This window comes from Pelobates fuscus, chromosome 7 (assembly GCF_036172605.1).
Source record: "Pelobates fuscus isolate aPelFus1 chromosome 7, aPelFus1.pri, whole genome shotgun sequence".
Taxonomy (NCBI): Eukaryota; Metazoa; Chordata; class Amphibia; order Anura; family Pelobatidae; genus Pelobates; species Pelobates fuscus.
This window is the reverse complement of record NC_086323.1, coordinates 14,988,009-14,993,008: the sequence shown is the minus strand read 5'-3', so window position 1 is coordinate 14,993,008 and position 5,000 is coordinate 14,988,009. Positions and strand designations below refer to the sequence as shown.

At 42.5% G+C, this 5,000-nt stretch overlaps 9 non-coding genes across 9 annotated transcripts in view; all 9 read right to left on the bottom strand.

Annotated features, from left to right (window-relative positions):
• Positions 1 to 428: 428 nt before the first annotated feature.
• On the bottom strand, positions 429 to 542 carry LOC134569637 (U5 spliceosomal RNA). Its single transcript, XR_010084309.1, has one exon. It is a non-coding gene; the product is annotated as a U5 spliceosomal RNA (small nuclear RNA).
• Positions 543 to 1,001: 459 nt separating this feature from the next.
• On the bottom strand, positions 1,002 to 1,115 carry LOC134569816 (U5 spliceosomal RNA). The gene has a single exon (XR_010084483.1). It is a non-coding gene; the product is annotated as a U5 spliceosomal RNA (small nuclear RNA).
• A 454-nt stretch (positions 1,116 to 1,569) lies between these two features.
• On the bottom strand, positions 1,570 to 1,683 carry LOC134569654 (U5 spliceosomal RNA). The gene has a single exon (XR_010084324.1). It is a non-coding gene; the product is annotated as a U5 spliceosomal RNA (small nuclear RNA).
• Positions 1,684 to 2,137: 454 nt separating this feature from the next.
• LOC134569651 (U5 spliceosomal RNA) lies at positions 2,138 to 2,251 on the bottom strand. Its single transcript, XR_010084322.1, has one exon. It is a non-coding gene; the product is annotated as a U5 spliceosomal RNA (small nuclear RNA).
• Positions 2,252 to 2,705: 454 nt separating this feature from the next.
• Positions 2,706 to 2,819, bottom strand: LOC134569636 (U5 spliceosomal RNA). Its single transcript, XR_010084308.1, has one exon. It is a non-coding gene; the product is annotated as a U5 spliceosomal RNA (small nuclear RNA).
• A 459-nt stretch (positions 2,820 to 3,278) lies between these two features.
• On the bottom strand, positions 3,279 to 3,392 carry LOC134569874 (U5 spliceosomal RNA). Its single transcript, XR_010084538.1, has one exon. It is a non-coding gene; the product is annotated as a U5 spliceosomal RNA (small nuclear RNA).
• A 454-nt stretch (positions 3,393 to 3,846) lies between these two features.
• LOC134569769 (U5 spliceosomal RNA) lies at positions 3,847 to 3,960 on the bottom strand. Its single transcript, XR_010084436.1, has one exon. It is a non-coding gene; the product is annotated as a U5 spliceosomal RNA (small nuclear RNA).
• Positions 3,961 to 4,414: 454 nt separating this feature from the next.
• On the bottom strand, positions 4,415 to 4,528 carry LOC134569602 (U5 spliceosomal RNA). Its single transcript, XR_010084276.1, has one exon. It is a non-coding gene; the product is annotated as a U5 spliceosomal RNA (small nuclear RNA).
• A 453-nt stretch (positions 4,529 to 4,981) lies between these two features.
• LOC134569594 (U5 spliceosomal RNA) overlaps positions 4,982 to 5,000 on the bottom strand; it is a 114-nt gene continuing 95 nt past the window's right edge. The window contains exon 1 of the small nuclear RNA XR_010084269.1: positions 4,982 to 5,000. This exon is cut by the window's right edge and continues 95 nt beyond it. This is a non-coding gene — a small nuclear RNA (U5 spliceosomal RNA).

Sequence of the window (5,000 nt, the reverse complement as noted above, 5' to 3'; positions counted from 1 at the left end):
AGGTGCGGAACCTGCCTTTTACACGTATGGTGAGCAACCCTACATTAAGCTGTAACTTGGAGAATCTGCCATAAATATTAATGACCCCACTAAATATGTAAAAAAAGACAAAATATCTGGTGTTTTTTTACGCTTGTATCATATTAACAGCAAAGGGAAGAGGAGCACAGCTGCTTGCAGTGCAACATGGGTATTCAAATGAGGCATGCCCACTGCTGACACACCCCTAAATGCATGCTTGGTCTCTCGGCAGAGCCCTGCAGCTGTCAAGAATGCCAGAGCCTGAGGCATGCTTTGCCCGCAGTCAAAGATGCTGACATCATAAATAGGGAACCAAAACGTTTTCTTTTTTTCGCAACAGCTTGGTGCTTAGAACCTCTTGGATCTCTGTTTAAGAAGTTTCTTCTACTTTTGTACAAGTTTAGCACAGCCAGTGTAAACTGGGCCTGAAAAAATTGAGTGAAACTCATGGTCGTTTCTCTCCACGGAAATCTTTAGTAAAAGACGAAAGATTTATTCGATCTGAAGAGAAACCAGAGTATAAAATCCATCCATCTGACAGCAGGCAAGGTGCGGAACCTGCCTTTTACACGTATGGTGAGCAACCCTACATTAAGCTGTAACTTGGAGAATCTGCCATAAATATTAATGACCCCACTAAATATGTAAAAAAAGAAAAAAATATCTTTTTTTTTTTTTTTTTAGCTTGTATCATGTTAACAGCAAAGGGAAGAGGAGCACAGCTGCTTGCAGTGCAACATGGGTATTCAAATGAGGCATGCCCACTGCTGACACGCCCCTAAATGCATGCTTGGTCTCTTGGCAGAGCCCCGCAGCTGTCAAGAATGCCAGAGCCTGAGGCATGCTTTGCCCGCAGTCAAAGATGCTGACATCATAAATAGGGAACCAAAACTTTTTCTTTTTTTCGCAACAGCTTGGTGCTTAGAACCTCTTGGATCTCTGTTTAAGACGTTTCTTCTACTTTTGTACAAGTTTAGCACAGCCAGTGTAAACTGGGCCTGAAAAAATTGAGTGAAACTCGTGGTCGTTCCTCTCCACGGAAATCTTTAGTAAAAGGCGAAATATTTATTCGATCTGAAGAGAAACCAGAGTATAAAGTCCATCCATCTGACAGCAGGCAAGGTGCGGAACCTGCCTTTTACACGTATGGTGAGCAACCCTACATTAAGCTGTAACTTGGAGAATCTGCCATAAATATTAATGACCCCACTAAATATGTAAAAAAAGACAAAATATCTGGTGTTTTTTTACGCTTGTATCATATTAACAGCAAAGGGAAGAGGAGCACAGCTGCTTGCAGTGCAACATGGGTATTCAAATGAGGCATGCCCACTGCTGACACGCCCCTAAATGCATGCTTGGTCTCTCGGCAGAGCCCTGCAGCTGTCAAGAATGCCAGAGCCTGAGGCATGCTTTGCCCGCAGTCAAAGATGCTGACATCATAAATAGGGAACCAAAACTTTTTCTTTTTTTCGCAACAGCTTGGTGCTTAGAACCTCTTGGATCTCTGTTTAATACGTTTCTTCTACTTTTGTACAAGTTTAGCACAGCCAGTGTAAACTGGGCCTGAAAAAATTGAGTGAAACTCGTGGTCGTTCCTCTCCACGGAAATCTTTAGTAAAAGGCGAAAGATTTATTCGATCTGAAGTGAAACCAGAGTATAAAATCCATCCATCTGACAGCAGGCAAGGTGCGGAACCTGCCTTTTACACGTATGGTGAGCAACCCTACATTAAGCTGTAACTTGGAGAATCTGCCATAAATATTAATGACCCCACTAAATATGTAAAAAAAGACAAAATATCTGGTGATTTTTTACGCTTGTATCATATTAACAGCAAAGGGAAGAGGAGCACAGCTGCTTGCAGTGCAACATGGGTATTCAAATGAGGCATGCCCACTGCTGACACACCCCTAAATGCATGCTTGGTCTCTCGGCAGAGCCCTGCAGCTGTCAAGAATGCCAGAGCCTGAGGCATGCTTTGCCCGCAGTCAAAGATGCTGACATCATAAATAGGGAACCAAAACTTTTTCTTTTTTTCGCAACAGCTTGGTGCTTAGAACCTCTTGGATCTCTGTTTAAGAAGTTTCTTCTACTTTTGTACAAGTTTAGCACAGCCAGTGTAAACTGGGCCTGAAAAAATTGAGTGAAACTCATGGTCGTTCCTCTCCACGGAAATCTTTAGTAAAAGACGAAAGATTTATTCGATCTGAAGAGAAACCAGAGTATAAAATCCATCCATCTGACAGCAGGCAAGGTGCGGAACCTGCCTTTTACACGTATGGTGAGCAACCCTACATTAAGCTGTAACTTGGAGAATCTGCCATAAATATTAATGACCCCACTAAATATGTAAAAAAAGACAAAATATCTGGTGTTTTTTTACGCTTGTATCATATTAACAGCAAAGGGAAGAGGAGCACAGCTGCTTGCAGTGCAACATGGGTATTCAAATGAGGCATGCCCACTGCTGACACACCCCTAAATGCATGCTTGGTCTCTCGGCAGAGCCCTGCAGCTGTCAAGAATGCCAGAGCCTGAGGCATGCTTTGCCCGCAGTCAAAGATGCTGACATCATAAATAGGGAACCAAAACGTTTTCTTTTTTTCGCAACAGCTTGGTGCTTAGAACCTCTTGGATCTCTGTTTAAGAAGTTTCTTCTACTTTTGTACAAGTTTAGCACAGCCAGTGTAAACTGGGCCTGAAAAAATTGAGTGAAACTCATGGTCGTTTCTCTCCACGGAAATCTTTAGTAAAAGACGAAAGATTTATTCGATCTGAAGAGAAACCAGAGTATAAAATCCATCCATCTGACAGCAGGCAAGGTGCGGAACCTGCCTTTTACACGTATGGTGAGCAACCCTACATTAAGCTGTAACTTGGAGAATCTGCCATAAATATTAATGACCCCACTAAATATGTAAAAAAAGAAAAAAATATCTTTTTTTTTTTTTTTTTAGCTTGTATCATGTTAACAGCAAAGGGAAGAGGAGCACAGCTGCTTGCAGTGCAACATGGGTATTCAAATGAGGCATGCCCACTGCTGACACGCCCCTAAATGCATGCTTGGTCTCTTGGCAGAGCCCCGCAGCTGTCAAGAATGCCAGAGCCTGAGGCATGCTTTGCCCGCAGTCAAAGATGCTGACATCATAAATAGGGAACCAAAACTTTTTCTTTTTTTCGCAACAGCTTGGTGCTTAGAACCTCTTGGATCTCTGTTTAAGACGTTTCTTCTACTTTTGTACAAGTTTAGCACAGCCAGTGTAAACTGGGCCTGAAAAAATTGAGTGAAACTCGTGGTCGTTCCTCTCCACGGAAATCTTTAGTAAAAGGCGAAATATTTATTCGATCTGAAGAGAAACCAGAGCATAAAGTCCATCCATCTGACAGCAGGCAAGGTGCGGAACCTGCCTTTTACACGTATGGTGAGCAACCCTACATTAAGCTGTAACTTGGAGAATCTGCCATAAATATTAATGACCCCACTAAATATGTAAAAAAAGACAAAATATCTGGTGTTTTTTTACGCTTGTATCATATTAACAGCAAAGGGAAGAGGAGCACAGCTGCTTGCAGTGCAACATGGGTATTCAAATGAGGCATGCCCACTGCTGACACGCCCCTAAATGCATGCTTGGTCTTTCGGCAGAGCCCTGCAGCTGTCAAGAATGCCAGAGCCTGAGGCATGCTTTGCCCGCAGTCAAAGATGCTGACATCATAAATAGGGAACCAAAACTTTTTCTTTTTTTCGCAACAGCTTGGTGCTTAGAACCTCTTGGATCTCTGTTTAAGAAGTTTCTTCTACTTTTGTACAAGTTTAGCACAGCCAGTGTAAACTGGGCCTGAAAAAATTGAGTGAAACTCATGGTCGTTCCTCTCCACGGAAATCTTTAGTAAAAGGCGAAAGATTTATTCGATCTGAAGAGAAACCAGAGTATAAAGTCCATCCATCTGACAGCAGGCAAGGTGCGGAACCTGCCTTTTACACGTATGGTGAGCAACCCTACATTAAACTGTAACTTGGAGAATCTGCCATAAATATTAATGACCCCACTAAATATGTAAAAAAAGACAAAATATCTGGTGTTTTTTTACGCTTGTATCATATTAACAGCAAAGGGAAGAGGAGCACAGCTGCTTGCAGTGCAACATGGGTATTCAAATGAGGCATGCCCACTGCTGACACACCCCTAAATGCATGCTTGGTCTCTCGGCAGAGCCCTGCAGCTGTCAAGAATGCCAGAGCCTGAGGCATGCTTTGCCCGCAGTCAAAGATGCTGACATCATAAATAGGGAGCCAAAACTTTTTCTTTTTTTCGCAACAGCTTGGTGCTTAGAACCTCTTGGATCTCTGTTTAAGAAGTTTCTTCTACTTTTGTACAAGTTTAGCACAGCCAGTGTAAACTGGGCCTGAAAAAATTGAGTGAAACTCATGGTCGTTCCTCTCCACGGAAATCTTTAGTAAAAGGCGAAAGATTTAGTCGATCTGAAGAGAAACCAGAGTATAAAATCCATCCATCTGACAGCAGGCAAGGTGCGGAACCTGCCTTTTACACGTATGGTGAGCAACCCTACATTAAGCTGTAACTTGGAGAATCTGCCATAAATATTAATGACCCCACTAAATATGTAAAAAAAGAAAAAATATCTGTTTTTTTTTAAGCTTGTATCATATTAACAGCAAAGGGAAGAGGAGCACAGCTGCTTGCAGTGCAACATGGGTATTCAAATGAGGCATGCCCACTGCTGACACGCCCCTAAATGCATGCTTGGTCTCTCGGCAGAGCCCTGCAGCTGTCAAGAATGCCAGAGCCTGAAGCATGCTTTGCCCGCAGTCAAAGATGCTGACATCATAAATAGGGAACCAAAACTTTTTCTTTTTTTCGCAACAGCTTGGTGCTTAGAACCTCTTGGATCTCTGTTTAAGAAGTTTCTTCTACTTTTGTACAAGTTTAGCACAGCCAGTGTAAACTAGGCC